The sequence below is a fragment of the Haemaphysalis longicornis genome, unplaced genomic scaffold, assembly GCF_048455015.1.
Source record: "Haemaphysalis longicornis isolate Haplotype H1 unplaced genomic scaffold, Haemaphysalis longicornis Haplotype H1 scaffold_3, whole genome shotgun sequence".
NCBI lineage: Eukaryota > Metazoa > Arthropoda > Arachnida > Ixodida > Ixodidae > Haemaphysalis > Haemaphysalis longicornis.
The window spans coordinates 177,187,717-177,206,611 of NW_027526335.1; positions in this window are offsets into that span (position 1 = coordinate 177,187,717).

Here is an 18,895-nt window from a genome sequence, read left to right on the forward strand (position 1 = left end):
AAACTCATATACGATAGCGTCGAAGGTACTACGCTGTTCGGGCAAGCCTTTTCTGTGAATACAGAGGCTTTTATTGCCTTCAGTATTGTTTGTGTGCTTTAATAGCCGTGTACCTGGCTTTCATGCACTCCACCCCATATGCGTACCACAAAGGCAGTTGTAAAACATTTAGGGCTGCCAAGTTTCCGCCACGCCCTAAAAGTAAACTTTGTGAACTAAATAGTCAGTGTTGGGAGTGCATAGCGGGCCAATCGGGTTACGCCCAAGAAATTTGAATGCATTTTTAAACGCGGGGGCGTAAAAAGGTGCCAAGGAGAATTCGATTGATCGAGGAATCGCTAACGCGCCCAATGGGCATTCCAGTTTTTCTCTCCGCCGGTCAACTCTGCCGCTTGAACGGGACCACAGCATCTTCCATCGGTTTCTGCGGTTCTTTTAGCTTGCCCGAGTCATAACGACTACTTGCGCAATGTGAGTACGGCGCTTCTTACCGCACTCTTGTGCACGAAAAATCCGGCTTTATGTCAGTCCTTGTGCCACCGGCGATATTTATCCGCCGCAAGTAGGCAGTCATGCTTAGTGATGAGCACTTGCCCTTTCGAATGTCACAGGCATTTTAACTACGTTTATGCGGCTAAAGCTCTGGTTTTGCTTTGGTTCTGTAAGTTTCCAGTCGCCCGGGGAAGGCATGCAACAGGAAGTAAACACCGTGGTGTAGCATATAGAATGACGAATAATTATTTTAAGTATAATATGTGCCTTTAACTCCGTTTTTAAAAACCTGTCATAATGACTGTAGTGTTAAGACCCATCTTAGCACATTCCTCTACGAGTCACTAATCGTACTCCACGGGCTTAAAAACCAGCGTGCACCAAAACGAAAAGGTTTAGGTGCCCGAAGATGTGTCTAGCGCTTAATTCACTTAATGAAGAATGCATAACGTCTGCACTAAAAAAATAAATAGCAGATTTTATCTTAACCAGTCTGCAAAAGCTGGCGATCGCTGTTTAGCAAGCGAGAACTTTCTTTTTTTATTGCAGTACATACGTGATGTATTCCCGATATAAGTAACTATGGCGTTGGGAACATTGTTAAGAAAATTTAAAATATGCTGTTTAAAACGTTTAAAACGTAAAAACGTTTTAAACGTTTAACGTTTAAAACGTTTAACGCAACATGTGGAACGAACACTGAACGTAGGTACTCATTGGTTTAACTATAAGACGCACATTTTTGCATATTCTGTAGATTTTACCGAAGGGGAACATTGACAGCGTTTTCCCATCCTGTAAAAAGGTAAAAAAAGTGCACAAAGACACAGAATTTCCTACCCGCGCATAGTAATCCAATGCCGCTTGTCTATATTGCAAATACTTTCCAACCAGATTTGCATATGAGTAGCCAAAAAGGATTGGATATTTTATTACTTGTATTTTGCTTGTTTACTGCCACAAATAATGCAAATTTATACCATTATAGCAATTACGTGGCTTTACATTGCCGCTTTTTTCGGAATTGGATGACGTTTTGCAGGGTTTGTCTTTTTTTCATATTTTTGATTCGTGTCACCAACGCTCATTTTTGCGGTTTGTTACTTTAGTCTTCGTTTGTTGGAGATCTATCAGACTCATATTTATGGTCTCGTCAGTTCGTTTTCGATATTTTTTCTTTTTATTATGTTTTGGTATTTCGAAATTCGTTTCGACCAACCGTCTCAATTTACGCTATTGTAACCTATAAATGTGTTACTTCCGCAAGTTATGCATTTTTGTGGGAATGCAAGGCGTTACACAGTTCGTCCTTTTCTTATGTTTTTAATTCTTATCTCCAATGTTCATTTGGCATTTTTGCACAAATGAAGGGCCTCACAAGGTCCTGCCTGTAGGAGTAGCCCGCAAAAAAATGCTACGCAATAAACTTGACCACCCCCAATGTTGTCTTTGTGTGCCTTCTACCTCTTTTGTGTAAGACGTCTTCCAGGGTTGTCGCTCACGGAAAGGTACATGGAACTCCCGGTTTTATTTTCCACTGCCAATGCGACTAACACCGAGGCCAAACTATGAAAAACTCATATACGATAGCGTCGAACGTATTACGCTGTTCGGGCAAGGCTTTTCTGTGAATACAAAAGCTTTATTGCCTTCAGTATTGTTTGTGCGCTTAAGAGCCGTGTAACTAGCTTTCATGCACTCCACCCCATATGCGTACCACAAAGGCAGTTGTAAAACAATTAGGGCTGCCACGTTTTTGCCGCGCCCTAAAAGCAAACATTGTGAACTAAATAGTCAGTGTTGGGAAAGCATAGCGGACCAATTGGGTTACGCCCAAGGAGTTTGAATGCATTTTTAAACGCCGGGGCGTAAAAAGGTGCCAAGGAGAATCTGATTGATCGAGGACTCGCTAACGCGCCCAAGGAGCATTCCAGGTTTTCTCTCCGCCGGCCAACTATGCCACTTGAACGGGACCACAGCATCTTCCATCGGTTTCTGCGGTTCTTTTAGCTTGCCCGAGTCATAACGACTACTTGCGCAATGTGAGTACGGCGCTTCTTACCGCACTCTTGTGCACAAAAAATCCGGCTTTATGTCAGTCCTTGTGCCACCGGCGATATTTATCCGCCGCAAGTAGGCAGTCATGCTTAGTGATGAGCACTTGCCCTTTCGAATGTCACAGGCATTTTAACTACGTTTATGCGGCTAAAGCTCTAGTTTTGGTTTGGTTCTGTAAGTTTCCAGTCGCCCGGGGAAGGCATGCAGCAGGAAGTAAACATCGTGGTGTAGCATATAGAATGACGAATAATTATTTTAAGCATTATATGTGCCTCTAACTCCGTTTTTAAAAACCTGCCATAATGACTGTAGTGTTAAGACTCATCTAAGCACATTCCTCTGCAAGTCGCTAATCGTACTCCACGGGCTTAAAAACCAGCGTGCACCAAAACGAAAAGATTGAGGTGCCCGAATATGTTTCTAGCGCTTAATTTACTTAATTAAGAAGGCATAACGTCTGTACTAAAAAAATAAATATCAGATTTTATCTTAACCAGTCTGCAAAAGCTGGCGATCGCTGTTTAGCAAGCGAGAACTTTCTTTTTTTATTGCAGTACAGACGTGATGTATTCCCGATATAAGTAGCTAGGGCGTTGGGAACATTGTTAGGAAAATGTAAAATATGCTGTACTAAAGCAGTATGATTTTTAAGCCCACAGCTCATGAAATAGTATGTCACATAGAAATGCGCTCATGTGAGCACCCTTTGAACAAGAACTTTCTGTCAATATCAGCGCCTTTGTACTGCAGCTGTCTTTATTACTTCGAGGTTTCGTGCTGCAGAATTGGGCTTCGTAGAAGTTGAAGAACAGTGGGTTTACTAAAGCACACTCATCCAAAGCTGGTGTCGAGAAGAAGGCCCCATAGGCAAAATAAACTGTCCCAATGGCCATGGTTCCAGAGCAGGAGAGACGGCTTAACCGTTGCACAGATTAGTCGCATACATTATCTTATTACTTATGTTATGAGATATGGAGACGGGGAAGACGCGGTTAGAATTATCTGTATTTAGGCGGTTTACAAAAGGGGAAAATCAGAGACACAGCAGATGACCGTTTTAGCTCCTTCCGGGCGTAACACCAACCGTTGTCTTTCTCGTCCTCCACGACTGGCCACATGCCATGCAGGGGGATTTCTCGTCATAGCACTAGCTTCACCACTTCGCCAAGGAAGGCTGCACCGTAACATAACCTCCCGCGGTGGAAGCGCCATCTCGGGGGGTTCTATTCAGGAGCTGACAACGTAGAGGTGTATGGATTGAGCCGAGCGACATGGGCAATGTCTGTCGGAGTGACGGAAGAGAATGGCTGATTTGGGGCGATCTCGTACTCCACGTTTGCAACCATGTGTAGCACCTTGTAAGGGCCGGTTTAGCGTAAACGTAGTTTTCATGACGACCCACGTGGCGACGAGGAGACCACAGAAGGGCTAGGGAGCCTGCGGCATACTCTGCGTGGTGGTGGCGCTTGTCGTAAGCAGCCTTTTGGTTGACTTTGGACTGGTTTATGCGGGCACGCGCAATCTGTCGTGCGTAGTCAGCGCGGGCGATGACATCGGTCACGTATTATGTCACAGAAACCTTGGACGAAGAAAGTAAAGTATCCAGCGGCACAAAACAAAGCTTACCACCATCTAAGAGAGTTAAAATAAGTTTATTTTATGCAAGACGCAGAAGATGAAAGCATCATGGTATAGGAGATACCCCTTGTTAGGAGTATCGATCTTGTACATCACCCGCGAACAGAAAACAGACCTAAATCGACTAGATATAGGAGAAATCCCCAAGGTGGACCAAGTTTCTGCGAAGAAAAATTTCCCATCCAGCTGAATGCAGCCATTCGGCTACAAAGGGATGCTATACAGCTTCCTCAGAAACTTCGCAGTTGAAGAAAAATTCGTCCTGGTCCAGGATTCGAACCCGGGACCACCGCTTAACCGGAGCAGTCGCTCTATCAACTGAGCTAGTCGTTTGTAGCGCGTGAACGAATTGATCAACAACTCGAAGTAAAGGTCAAGTGTTAATCGGCCAGATGTAGGGAAAATCCCCAAGGTGGAGTAAGTTTCTGCGAAGGAAAATTTCACATTGCGCCTTAATCCGTGAACAGCGTTACCGGCTCTGAGGGAAACGTGGTGGCGCGGGGCGCTCCTGCACCAGCGGCACGGCGTATTCGTCCTGCACCGGTAGCATGGACGATTGTAGATCGTTGCCATCCGTTACACAAGCTAAGATGATTTTGTAAATACAGCGCGTCGTTTACAAGGTATGAATAACACTGTAAAACACGGAGCGTCTCGGCGGGCACAAACGCTGGCTACACGCGCGACCGCGGCAAGCATCTGCCTGCACGGTCGACAAGCAGCCCACTGTACGGTGAATGCACGATACGGCATACGCCCCAGCAGCTAAAACTTGTCACCGCCCGCCATAGCGGGACAATTGCTGAAAATCAGTTTGCAAATATGTGAAAGGGGGTGATGGTGCAGTGAAAGGCTAAGCGGGAGGTCGTCGCCGTCGCGGCCTCGCAAAGCAGTGTCTGGATAACTGCGGCGATGCTAAGCCTTTTCCCAGACCTCAGTGGGACCAGTCCACCGCGACAGCGCCGCATGCAGAAACGCTAGCGAGCCGCTATAGTCGTCGGTGGCAATCTTCAATTATTGTCGTTAGCGACCATGTTGTGTTTGGAAGCCCCCTACCTGGCCTTCAAACGCTCGTTTCGGCTATAAATAATTGGCCGCGTATCTGCTCCTTTCGTTGAAAATGTCAGCAAAAGATGATAGTCTTTATCGACCTTTCCCAAGTAAATCCTTCGCTTTGCCGCTCACCTCTCATGTCGTTCCTTCTTGTGTCGCACTCCTCCCAAGGTAAATACGCCAAAGGTTTGCTTAAATCATTTTAAATTTACCGCGTTCCACTGCTCCAGGCCGGGTATCTCGATGCCAACGCTGCCGTACGGTGGAGACGCGCGTGAATCAAGGGGCCCTACTTCAGCGCTTATAGAACCGCGTTTCCCTACTCCACGTGCGTTCCAAGCAGAACGTGGAATCTATCTAGTGCAACCTTTCGTAACTGTTGCCGGTTGAATTGTTAAAGTGGCGCCAGAAGCTATAGTGGCGCGGGCGACAGCAGGCGACGGCGGAGTGAAATTTTTTTCTGCTGTTGATGAAGTATTTAATTTCGCAAAAATCAAGCATGTATCATTTTTTGTAAAGGAACACTGCAAATATCGCTTCTGTATTAATTTGTTGTCTTATATTTGCGTAATGTGTTGTTCTGCTTCGACAATGTTGACAAGTATGAACCTTACACCGGACATAGACGGGTAGATTTATCTGTGACATATAAGATGTGACTATATATAACAATTGCGCAGGCATTGTTTTGCTTTGGCCGGGTGGCTGAATCGAGTCACAGACAGACAGACGGACAGACAGACATACAGACAGACCGAAATTTCTGGGATTAAGTAGCCCAAGAAAGACTATGGTCTTTAAAAAACTGACGTGCCGATGCGGGCCAGCCACCGACCGACCCAGCTGAGCGGGAGCGGATGTAGTACGCGGAGCTTGGCTGTCGTCTGCACGGCAGGACTAGAGCGGCGGCGTGCGCTGTGTGCGCTGTAGAGCGGCGGCGTTGTAAAGCGGCGGCGGTGCGTCTGCTATAAAAAAGAAGCGTGATGTACCGCCGAGCGGAACCAATGGCTGCGCGCATCAAGAACCAACCCTGTTTCTCTAGGTGGTCTTGCGCGTGGTCGGTGACGTCACCGCTTCCACAGTGCTTCGGAGGCGCGATGAAACAGGAAATGCGCCAGGCCTTGTTACGGGCCCTTTTTAATGAACGATAACTCGACTAATACTGCACGCTTTTAAACCACTTTTGCGTCAGGGCATTTTTTGAATAGTACTCCAACGATTGCTCACGTAAAATCGCAACCTTTGGAACCCTGTTTAGGGCCCCTTTAAACCTCAGGAGCGTAGTCGTGGTATGCAGCGTTGCGCAGTCAGGCAACGCCTCGGGGTCAATGGTGGTACAGCGTTGTTCTGGCACTCTCTTGGACGTGCCACTGTTCTATCCAAGAGCCCGGCCAGACTTCCTTGCATCGGCGAAGAGGAAAAGGTACTCTGGCGTGTGGTAGCTCTGGGACCATGCACGGGTCCTGGCGCCAGACAGACCACGCGCGCCCCGGTCACACACCAGACACCTTTATTCTCCTCCACACAAGGATGGCCTCCGCCGTCACTTGGTATTCAAGGCCTTGTTGCCACGTGCTCAGAACAAAAAGTCACCGGACAGTTGCCAGAAGTAGCCAGGAAAGTCGCCCCCTTGAACTCCCCGCGAGAAGAGCACCCAAAAAAAACGCCCTTTTCAGGAAACCAATGCTAGCAATTTCTTTTCCATATATTGTTGCCACGTGCCCGGTTTTGGACCGGCCCGGCCGCTGTTTTCAACAGCGGGCTTGTTGGCGCTCCGTACGTAAAACGTAAAACCGGCCGTCATTGTCCAGGGTTTCGCCCATCGTGCAGCGATTAATGTTTTACATTTTATAAGCGTTATAAATATGTGTCAAAAAGCTGAACAAAGACACGCGAGCAGAGAAAATGCGCGGGTGAGGGCACTCCCTGAGATGGAAAGGGACCAAGGGGAGGAACAACACAACGAAATGCCGCCACCGCGTCCAGGTGCCATAGTATGGTGAGTATTGCATAATATTCCGCGTATACTTACATGCAAATATCAAATACAGCATGCCGCATGCATAGCATACCTCCTTAACGTTAGTATGGTGTATTCAGACGCAAAAAAAGCTTTTAATTGAACAAGTATGTGCTGTTGCTTTTCAGTACAGCACATTCAGAGCAATAACCAAAGTACTTTCAGTACAAAGTTATGTTGATTTCTCTTTAAGAAAACGCTACAATAGATTGTATTAGATGTCAAAAGTCATAGCGCCCTTTATTCAACACAAATTTAACCCTCTATATATGACGCCGCCCAGCCCCTCCTACCGCCGCCTTAAGGGCGGGTTTTTAGGCAGGGAAAGATGGCAACCCCATTTCGATGGCCTGCGTAGAAAAAAAGCAGGAAGTTAGATGAATAGCTAAACTGGATAACAAGTATTATTTATTTGCTACAGCTCGGAAAAATGACAGTTGTTCTCATTTGTCTCTTACAAAGCTAAAATATGTTAGTTTACCCCATGTATTCAAAGAGCATGAATCATCATCGAACTTGCGTTCAGTGCACACTGTTTTTTACCTCTATCACTTCCTCCTTACATACCCGTGCTTTTAGAAATCGCTAAACACGCTTCCTCCCCGCTCCTCCTCCCCCCCTCCCCCCTCCCCCCTTCCCCCCCACAACCACACAAATGGAATCTCAAGTGCACCTGAACAGCCTAAACATGACATTTCAAACTGACGGAGTAGCTTCAAGTCTTCGACGCGAATCTTAAGCCAGGTGGTAGACATAAAAATTGTGGTTGATTCATCTGTAATAGGAATCGGGAAAATACGAAAGTTAAGTGTGCAGCGAAATCTGCAGCGAAAGTAGCAGCCCGTCTTCACACTCTAGAACTGGAAAGTAGCAAGATTTGCGAGTCGGCGGCTGTCTTGTGGATGTGCACGGAGAGCGACGTCCTGCTGGCGGGTCGCTTCGACAATGGTTCGACCACTTCGATCGTGCTCCGTCGCGTGTACGGCAGACAGTTGTGTTGCGACGAGCCCAGCTTGTGAAGCGGACAGAGAGAGAGAAGAACTTTATTTCTGGCGAGGCTCAGTCCTAGCGAGTGTCCCTCAGGTGAGGGAGGCGCACCAGATAAGTCTGAGCCCTAGTGGCGGTCAGGAGCTGCAGCTCGGGCGAGGAGCTCCCGGTCATCTCCAGCCAGGTAGTGGGAGGGTTGGGTATGATACGAAAAGGGAAAGCCGATCTTCAGCGTTTATTGGCGCCGCGAAGAGAGCGACGCAAAGCCGTGCACGGTTGTCCAAGCCGCGTTCCGAACTCAATCACGAGCGAACGTGCCCGCACGCATCACCAGGCGCGTGAACGTGCCACTTCATTGTCGGCGTCTCTCTCATCATCATTACTGTTCATGTTGGCGGTAAATTATAAATCCGCAACATCCTCCCCGCCACCAAATGTTCATTCAGACAGTTCCAAAGGGCACAATAGTTGCACTGGTCTAGCCAATTTCCGACCACCTGCTAGCTGCAGTTTGCACGCTCTAACGTGACCGTCCTTTCCTAGGTACACCTCGTTGACTTTGCCTAGTCTCCAGAGCATCACAGGGGTTTTGTCCTCTCTGACAACAACTACATCACCTACCTTGACACTGCTAGCAGGGTGTACCGTTCGGCTGTGAGCAGTTCTTAAAGCCAGTAGATAATCTTTCTGCCAACGTTTCCAGAAGTCATTGACCTTTCGCTGCTTGTGCTTCCACAACCTCAAAGTTTCGCTGCAGCTAACAAACGTAGGAGAGTCGTTCGTCTGAGAAAGGGTGAGAATTCGCCTACCGCATAAAAGATGTGAAGGTTTAAGCCCTTCCTTGTCCGCAGGATCAGACGAAAGGTACGTTAAATGTCTGGAATTCACCACCGCTTCTACTTCAGAAAGGATGGTAGTCATCTGCTCAAAGCTGAAGCTGTTCTTTCCTAATGTTTTTCTCAAACAGTTCTTAACAGTGCGAATCAGGCGTTCCCAAAATCCACCCCACCATGGTGCACGCTCAGCTATGAACTTCCACGTAATGTGGTTTGTGGTACAGAAGTTTTGCACCTGCACATCACGCAACACTCCGTATAGCACTTTCAGATGCCGACTGGCTACGCGAAAGGTCAAGGTGTTATCAGAATACATGACACTTGGTAGACCACGACGCGAAACAAATCTCCGGAAAGACATCAAAAATGCGCTCACAGTCATGCCACTACAGAGTTCTAAATGTACCGCCCGCACTACCGCACACGTAAACAGGACGATGTACGCTTTCACTCTGCTGCTTCCTCGGACAAACACTGGTCCTGCGAAGTCAACACCGATGACCTGAAATGGGTTGGCTCTGTTGACTCGGTCACTCGGCAGTGGTGCGACCGGAGCTGTAGCAGGTTGCAGCTTCAAAGGCGCACACACTTTGCAGCGTCCGAGAACTCTTTTCACGCATTGTCGACCTCGAACCACCGAGAACCTCTCGCGTATTTCAGTGAGACAGTCACTGACTCCACTGTGAAGAAGTCGCCTATGCGCGTTATCAACAATGAGGTGAGTAGCACGGTGATTTCCTGGTAGCAGTATCGGGCATCTAACTTCTTCTGAGGTCGCGGCATTATGTAGGCGGGTTCTGATTCGCAGTACGCCATTGTTCTCCACAAAAGGATGGAGGTCGCGAAGGGTGGATGTCTTGTCGATGGGCTTGCCAGCGGACAACGCAGATAGCTCGTTGCCAAATACTGCACTTTGAGCAATCCTAAACCACGTATTTCCGCTCTCTTTCATCTCTTCAACAGTAAGAGCTCCTTCTGTCTGACGGTTGGCCTGGTCGCGGCAATTGTGCACGAATCTTCTGATCCAGGCGGTGATCCTCACCACTCGTGTCCAGTGGCTTTGCTTATTCAGGTCGAAAAGAGGCTCCTGCTGCGGTGCACACTGACACGCCAAAACAGCTACCTCATCTTGGTTCCTCGCTTCAGAAAGAACGTCCGTTATTTCTGTTCGGTCTTCGGATGAGTCATTTTCTTTTGACCATGCTTCTTGCGGGCCACACAGCCAGTCTGGGCCATTGCCACCAAAGACGGCTGACTGTCAAGTGTTTGGCAGAAATTCCTCTTGTCACTAGGTCAGCCGGGTTTGTTTTCCCCGAACAGTGTCTCCAGTGGGCCGGATCCGTTAGACCTTGTATTTCAACGACACGATTGCAAACAAATGGTTTCCATTTAGTTGCTGCAGATCGCACCCAACTCAAGCAAATTCTGGAATCCGTGCAACAGAAATAATCGACTCCACTAAAGGGTAATGTTTCCAGCAGCAGTCTAGTGAGCCGAGCTCCGAGGAGAGTGGCTATAAGTTCGAGACGAGGTAACGTGACAGGTTTGAGTGGAGCAACTCGGGCTTTAGAGATGAGCTGCTAAACACGAACGTTGCCCGAGCTGTCTTCGGCTCTCAAATATGCCACTGCTCCATATGCACAAGGGCTCGCATCGGTGAACACGTGCAGGGTTAAGTGATCACCCAGGCTGATTTCGGCAAGCTTCTGTCGTGGAACACAAAAAGCCTTAACGTCTGGTAATTCCTCACAGCACTTCTTCCATTCGTCCGACATCCCGCATGGTAGGGTCTGCTCCCAATCTAGCCCTTGTATCCAGATCTTCTGGAACAAAATCTTTGCTCTGATGGTGAATGGGGCTAGCAATCCCAGCGGGTCAAAAATGCGGGATGCGGCTTGCAGTACGTTTCGTTTTGTCGTTGTTGCGTTGGGTGCTTCCTCAACCGACTCAAAAATTATACTAATAGTATCGTCAATCGAGTTCCAGTTTAATCCAAGAACTTTCGTTGTGGAAGTTCTTGTTGTCGCAGAGTTTCCGTCATCCTGGCAAAACTTTTCGCGTAGCAGGTGGCAGTTTGTTGTCCATTTCTGCATCGTCATACCAGCCTTGCCCATTATTTCGTTAGTCTCTTCATACAGCTTTATAGCTTCATCCGAGTTGGCAGCTCCAAAAACTATTTCGCGTACGTAGAAGCTTCGGGAGACGTGCTCCAAACTCACGAGTCGGTGGCATGGGTTGTCCGGTAGACGTCGCAGCCCGGCGGTCTCCGCTGGCGTCTTCCAATGGAGGAGCAGTCTGGAGCGTCGAAGATGACCTCAACACCTCCATGTGATGCTCGAGTAAAGCCAGAGCCCTGGTCGCTGCGTCGTCGTACTCCATGACCGAAGCGTAGTCTTCCGCTGCCTGGTCATCGGTCAGGTGGGCTTCGAGTTCTGCGTTGAGCGCAGACAATGCTGAGTTGCTTGCTCGGAGACGTCCGTGAATGACACGAAGGGCGGAAAGGTCCAACTGCTGAGACTGTAGCAGCTGGTCCACCTCGCTGATGATCTTCGTGTTCATAGCCCACCCACCGTGACGCGCGCTTGTTCTTGACACGTTCCATGCCGGTCGTAGCTGAAGAAAGGCGTACCCAGCTCGTCAGAAGAAGGCTTGCCGCAACGCTGGCTTGCTTCCCGGGTTTCGGCAGCGATGATACGAAAAGGGAAAGCCGACCTTCAGCGTTTATTGGCGCCGCGAAGAGAGCGACGCAAAGCCGTGCACGGTGGTCCAAGCCACGTTCCGAACGGAAAGCGGTTAGGCACGGAAAGCGGTTAGGTTTATATTCAACAAATACAAAATAACAGAGTCACCTTCCGAGTTATTAAAAAAATCTGAGTTGCTGACCATGCAAAATAGGGCGAAATTAGCGCGTTTAAAGTTCCTGTTCCAATTACTTCATAATCAGATGAACCACAAATCAGATGTACCACAAACCTCATCTCGGTCGTACAGACACGACCGACGCGTAATAAGCACTCTTTTACACTCACTGAATTCCCTTGCCGCACTAACTGTCTCAGGAACTCCTTTTTCCCTCTAGCGATAAGAGAATGGAACAAACTAAGCCCATCCATCACGAGTGCCACTTCAATGACAACATTTTTAAAACTTGTGGAAAAGCAATTGGTGCAAATTTAATTTTTTTTAGCTCTAACCATGTGGCGCTACCCGTATTATAAACTGTCGTCATCGTCTGTTTGTATGTGTTACTCTGAGTCTTTTAGAGTTCGATTGCTTGTATGGCTGTATGTTTTGTTGAAAGGATCAACCAAATGTATATCTTTTCAGACATGAAGCTGTGTGAGTTTGCTTTTAGTGATGTCAGAGTGTAATAATGCCAGTAATATGCACACCATGATCACTGAAACCGCTGTGTTATTATACATTGTGCGCTGTATTGCTATGCATTTAGTACTGACTATCACATTCTGTGACACATTTTTTACACGTCAATGTACTTTTTTTTGCCCACCTGCTATGATCTCTCACGAGATTGGCAGTATCTCTCAATAAAAATAATAAAAAAAATAAATAAAAGAATCACGAGCGAACGTGCCCGCACGCATCACCAGGCGCGTGAACGTGCCACTACGTTGTCGGCGTCTCTCTCATCATCATTACTCTTCATGTTGGCGGTAAATTATAAATCCGCAACAGGGTAAACGGAGCGGGGGTAAAGAGGGGCATTCCCAAATGGCGTGTGGCGTGGTATCTCGAGCACCACATGCCGGGCAGTTTGGATGGGGATATAATGTGGGATAGATGTGGTGGAGGACGTGTCTGCAAAGAGAGGGAATGGGTCTGTAATTGTCGCCATAATCTGTCCAAGGGTGATGGAAGAGACGTGTGAGGGGGCGCTAGTTCTAGCCGCTGTAGGCGGTAATGTGTGGTAGGAGGCATAGTTGGTATCTCGGACCGCGAAGGCCGGAACGCGTTCCGCTTCCCGCTGGTCATTTTCTTCGAACCAAATCAGTCACGTTCGCGGCATTCGCCCGTCCACATAATTGCCCATGTGCGGCGCGCAATGCAACTGCTTTATTGCGCGGACCATCGTACTGAGAAACGACGCGGCTTACCCTGCCCGATCGCCGCGCCAACTGTCAGCGCTCGTTAGCGTCATAATTCACTACTTCACTTCACCTCTCTTTGGCGGCAGCCCCATCCGCGTCAGTTGAACTTTTCTGGCCGTTTCTCCTTTGTTCGTTATACTGGCGTCATTTTAAGCACGAATAGGACGTCAGTGAAATCTTGGTGTATTCCGGCATGAAGCACTCGTGTTCTGAAGCGACAGAGCGTGTTTCGCATTAGACCAGTGAGTAGTAGCGTACGTTAGTGTGTTTTCGGTGACACTGTCTGCTTGGGCCCTATACTCCACTTGGCCATAACGTTATCATTTACTTGTTCTGACTGGTTTATAATTTTATCCTGACGACTAAAAAGAACTGAACGACCAAATAAGGCCCATTTTTTCGAATGAGATGTCTCAGAAGAGCCGGGAAAGATATAAATAATCAACAGCGGTCAAAGGAACCAGAAAGTATCCAAGTCACCATATTAGAATTTCCGTTACCATGAGCCTGTAATTGCCAAACCTGGCAACCCTGGCGAGGGCTGGCACCGCTGGAGCTTTGCACTAGTTCGGCACAGATTTCCCGGACTGGCTGGCGCTTTGAACGAGTTCGTTGCCATCTCTCGTCCTTGTGTATCGGCATCCTGGTTTAACGGCGTGGCCACCATGTGCCTTTAGACAACATGTTCTTGTGAATATTTTCCGCACCAATTCTTGTGCACTGTGGATTTCCATCTATGAAAGCGTTAAACCACAGTTCGTGCTACCCCTTCTCTTCAAGGTACCGCGACCTCATCGCCGAGTCAGGCGGCCCCGGGTGCGAAGTGCTGTGCGGTCGTCGGGGTGGCGTGTTCCGCAAGCTGTGCTGGCTGATAATCGTGTCCTTCCTGGTGGCGCGCTGCTGCTACGAGTGCATGCACGTGTTCCGCCAGTACGCCGCCTTTCCTGTTGCCACAAGGTACAGCTCGGAGACGGGCGGCGCCAGGGTTTTTCCTGCCGTTACCCTCTGCAACGTTAACCCTCTGCGAAGGAGTCGCCTGTGCGAAAATCACGCTGCCCTGCCAACGGACAGAGCGATGCCACAGCACATCCTGGACCGGCAGTGCGCTGACAACGCTACATACGCTGACGTAAGAGATAAGCGAAGCGAAAAAACGCTTACACTGAAGACTGAACAAGGACGAAACGAAGAATCGCGAAAAACAAGCGCTGTATTGCCTGCTTCTATGCTTCGTCCACCTTTAAAAACATTTCGCTGTTCGGTCTTGTGCATGGCCACCAACCAGACCAAAATGGCACATTTTGAAGACGTTTGTCACACGACGGTTTGATTTATTTTTCTGAAGAAGCGTTATTATTAATTTGTGGTGGGACATTTGCAAAACCGGTGTTGGATAGAATTGCCGAACGCTATTTTAGAACTTAAGTAGCGTAGAAAACCAGCATAGTTGGTACAGGTTCATCTTCAGAGCACCATAAATAACGGGACAAAGTGGAGGAACACACTGGACAATCGCTAGTTAGGGTCTATCAACACACTGGAATGGCACGTCTGTCACAGTGGCACGTCTGGCACGTCTGTCACAGCTTTGTACTAGTTGCAATAGATAGGCAAAATAACTACCGGTGAAGGAATCTGAAAGATAAACCTAATGAGAGTACACTGTCAGCTATACGAAATACATTGGCACTTCCATCACAGTACACCGTATACATTCCTGCCGTCTCTGGAACAGCAAGAAATAAATATACGACAAGCAAGTTTATGCACTCATACATGAAATATCTTAGAAATAGTACACGAAGGTAGTTTAGTTTCCAGGAGCAAGGAAATTTTCAAATCTTGACTTCTGGACAGGTGTCCATCCCCCAGATGTTTCTTCAAGCATGTGTATTTTCATGCTGTAGGTGAAAATATTTGGTTCCTATATTTTGTAAGGTATATCGCTTAACGTGTGAGAACAAACGAAATATAGCAGTCGCTTCGGGAACACGTTAAGTAAATTCAGGCCAAGTAAAGGGGCATGATCCCAAACAACTAGAACACGAATAGCGTAAACGGCTTCTTGTCCGGTCTGAAGACGTAACCGCCACCCCGCGGACAGGGGAACTAAACGACCCACGAACGAGCTTGGTGCGGCTGTAGAAAGAGCTATGACTTTCTTGTTTTGAAGCAGAGCTGGTTAGGCGTCCGTCGCAACAAAAAACTTCCGAGACTCAACACAAAATTCTGGTTAGGGAAGTCCCGGAAATCAAACTCGACATCTTTACGCCCCGAAATCGGGTACCTTAACCTCTGGGCAACCCCGAAGGCCCGAGGGTACGGGGTTGGGCACGGCAGGGAACGATAACATCTGTAGGAAATTGAAAAGAAAAATAAACGCTTCCCGTGGTCTGAATCGAAATTGGGTCCCTGGCGTTATGAAACCAGCGTCTATTCGATTCCGCATTCCGTGCGGGCAGCATTTCCTGTGGGTTCGTAGCGCCGGCGTTGGCTTTAGACCTCGCCGCGTGTTCCAGCGTGACCTAACGAGGTGCACTTTGGGGAAGATATGAAAGCCTGCGGACAAAACAATCTGGAACTGGCAGTGATGGACAACTTTCAGTTGCAGTTTAGCCAATAAACATGAGTGGGAACAGCCGGGTTTTTCACGAAGGTAGAGGCGTCAGCTCTTCGGTTTCTCCAGCCTTGCACCCCTATAGTGCAAGATGCACCAATTTTAAATAAACAATATATATATATTGTCACGCGCGACATACCGGCCAGAGAAACTGAGCTTGGAACAAGGGCAAAGTGCGAGTGATGAGTGTTTGGTCGCACACATAAAAACTTTCGAAACCCTGGCCATAAACAGTTTTTCTCTAAAACCCACAGCATCTCTGTATGCGTAAGGTTTGTAGCAACTCACCTACTTAACCAGTGAGATCCAAGAGGGTAATAATTTCAGACTGTGGCCCAATGTGCAACGACGCGGGTTTTCTCATCGCCTTTCAAACTCCACACAATAGTTGTGGTACGTATTGTGAAGGACAATACCTGTAGCTTTTGTCTCATGGCGCCAACTTACTGTGAAGGGTGTGGCAAAAATTTCCGTTACAGGGATGGCATCATGCACTAGATTCAACGTCGCAGCGGTAGCTTTCCGCAGACGGTTGAAAATAAAAACAACCATGTGTGGAGGCTTTCATCATCATTATCAACATAAGCTTGTCTACGCCCATAGCAGGACAAAGGCCTCTCCCATAGATCTCCAATTATCCCTGTCCTGTACTAACTGCGACCAATGTATCCCCTCAAAATTCTTCTTCACATCCACCCATCTAACAATCTCCCGCCCCCTTCCACACTTATCTTATAGGGATCCCTTCTCTTACCCTTAATGACCAAAGGTTATCTTGCCTTCTCAATACATGCCCTGCCCACACCCGGCTGCTGCTAAGGGTGCTTCCCCCACGGAGGCTCTGAAACGCGTTAAATTAACCGGAAATTTGTGTTATGGCTTTTACCTCCACAAAGATACCTGTTAAAGGATGTGAAGAAAATGTTGAGCTAGGAGAGCGCGTCGGCCAGTTTCCACCTACGCAATCACCACCTCCCCACGTGCAGCTTTCCCGCTCATGACAGTCTTTCAACAGTGATTACTTTGTAGTTATTTACGAAACGTAATCTTTTTGGTGCAGCTAATATTGGGGGTGAATACTCTCTTTGTGCACAGTTTTAAGTCTGGCACGTTGCGCGACTAAGTTCCGGAACATGGAAACTATCCCATAGAAATGCATGGGGAGTACGATTTGACAGCGAATTACACCAAAAATATTCAGAATCCTCCAATAAACTTTTAGTGTTTTCATCCTCACGTTGACTTCTTAATTGGTTTATGCCAAATATCACTTTCCTGAAGTGGTTTTGCTAGGTTCTTGAGAGGTCGCAATTTTTAGCGAGAAAGGTGGGTAAATGGCCTGGCACGCCTAATTTACCAGGTATATATTGGGCGCGGAAAACGCTAACTAGCAGGTGACATTCTCTTGCGGCTACTCAAACTTTAGTTTTATGGGATGCTACCAGAAACAATCACTAGTTATACTGAAAGGCGGAGCTCAAGGATGCCGAGAGGCCACCTTTATTAGACTGGTGAGCACAGGCCTTTACATGAAGGGACCAACGGGGATGACGATGATGATTAACTTATGATTGTGGCGATGGGTTGAGGCCGGCCGACGTAACAGGGAAATTGACCTGTTGGCTTCTACACTACACATGACGATAATGATGTAGTGCACACTCAAACATCTGAGAACGGCCCACTCTTAGTCCCCACAGAAAACACAAAATTTCATTACTAATTTGAGGCTGAAAATGCCCGGTAGCTGCGTTCTAAAATCTAGATTTTATTTCGCATTGACCACAGTAATTCTCGTTACGTGCGCACGGGGAATAAACAGTTGCCAGCCTCCAGAACACAGACTTTGGCAGCTCTGATGTAGTATTTTGACGTAAAAGCAGTATTATTTGCGGGTCTTTTATATTTGTTTCACAACTTTTCAGAAAAAAAATTAATGTTTCGTTTTTGAATAGTGATCGCTGCCTTTCCCTGCCTTTGATTTTTTAGAGGCCGATGCTCCTTAGATGCTGCATACTTCGTGCATCGGTGTCATTCCCTGCAATAGATTCCAACGTCTCAAGTGCTATCTGGTGGGTAAGGCCTAACATATTCGCTTACTAGGGAGATTAATTTAGATAGGTACAACCACAGTTGCAAAGGTTACTAATACACAATCCGTACTCCCTCGAAAAAAAATGATTTGGGGACACTGATCTAGCATTCGACCGGAAACTTCCAATGGTCATAATGTGGTAGAGGGCTCCATCGTGCGTAGACCGAACTATTGGCAGACGATGATGATAGCTCATACCGGCAAATCTAGTTTTAAATGGAATCGAATAGGCACATAACAATACTTAAATTCAGTGAGGTGTATTTTCTTTCCTGCGCCAAGATAGACTTTCCGTTTTTTGAATACAGCACAAAGAGATTTCCGAATTTGGCATCAGCATAACAAACCATGATCTAGGGTGAAATATACTATTCCCTATAAACATGTATTGCTCATTTCAGAATAACAATGTTATCACGTAAACTGAGGCTTCATTATTCCAACACTGCAAAGCGCAGTTGTGTGTATGGATGTCGTTGAGTGTCATGATGGCTGCTGCTTGCACGCAGCCCAATCAGGACGACCGCGATACCTCGTTGAAGATGCACCTGTGGATAGCCCAGCGGCAAAAGGAGGGGACCCGCATGGTGAAGTGGCTATCACGGCTCGGTCACCAGCTCGAGGACACCGTCACAAACTGCCGATACGCACGCCAAGACTGCACGGGACGTAGGTGCGATACTTTCGCTATGCGGTTTCCTGCGTATGTGTTGTCTGAATGAATTGTGTACTTTAGAATTATGAGGCACTCGCCAATGTTGCCTTGGATAGTTGAAAACCCCGTAGAGTGCCTTTTTTGTTTAACCTGAGTACCGTTTTATTGCATGTGCCAACAGGGAAGACGTGGCACGGTGTGCACCATTGCACGTTGCACTTTGCACGTTGCAATGTTGCTTTAAGGACCCGAATCCTTTAAGAAGTAGCCGTGAAACATTACTTACCCGTTTTGAGGAAGCAGTGCGACAACATATATTCTGCAAGATTTAT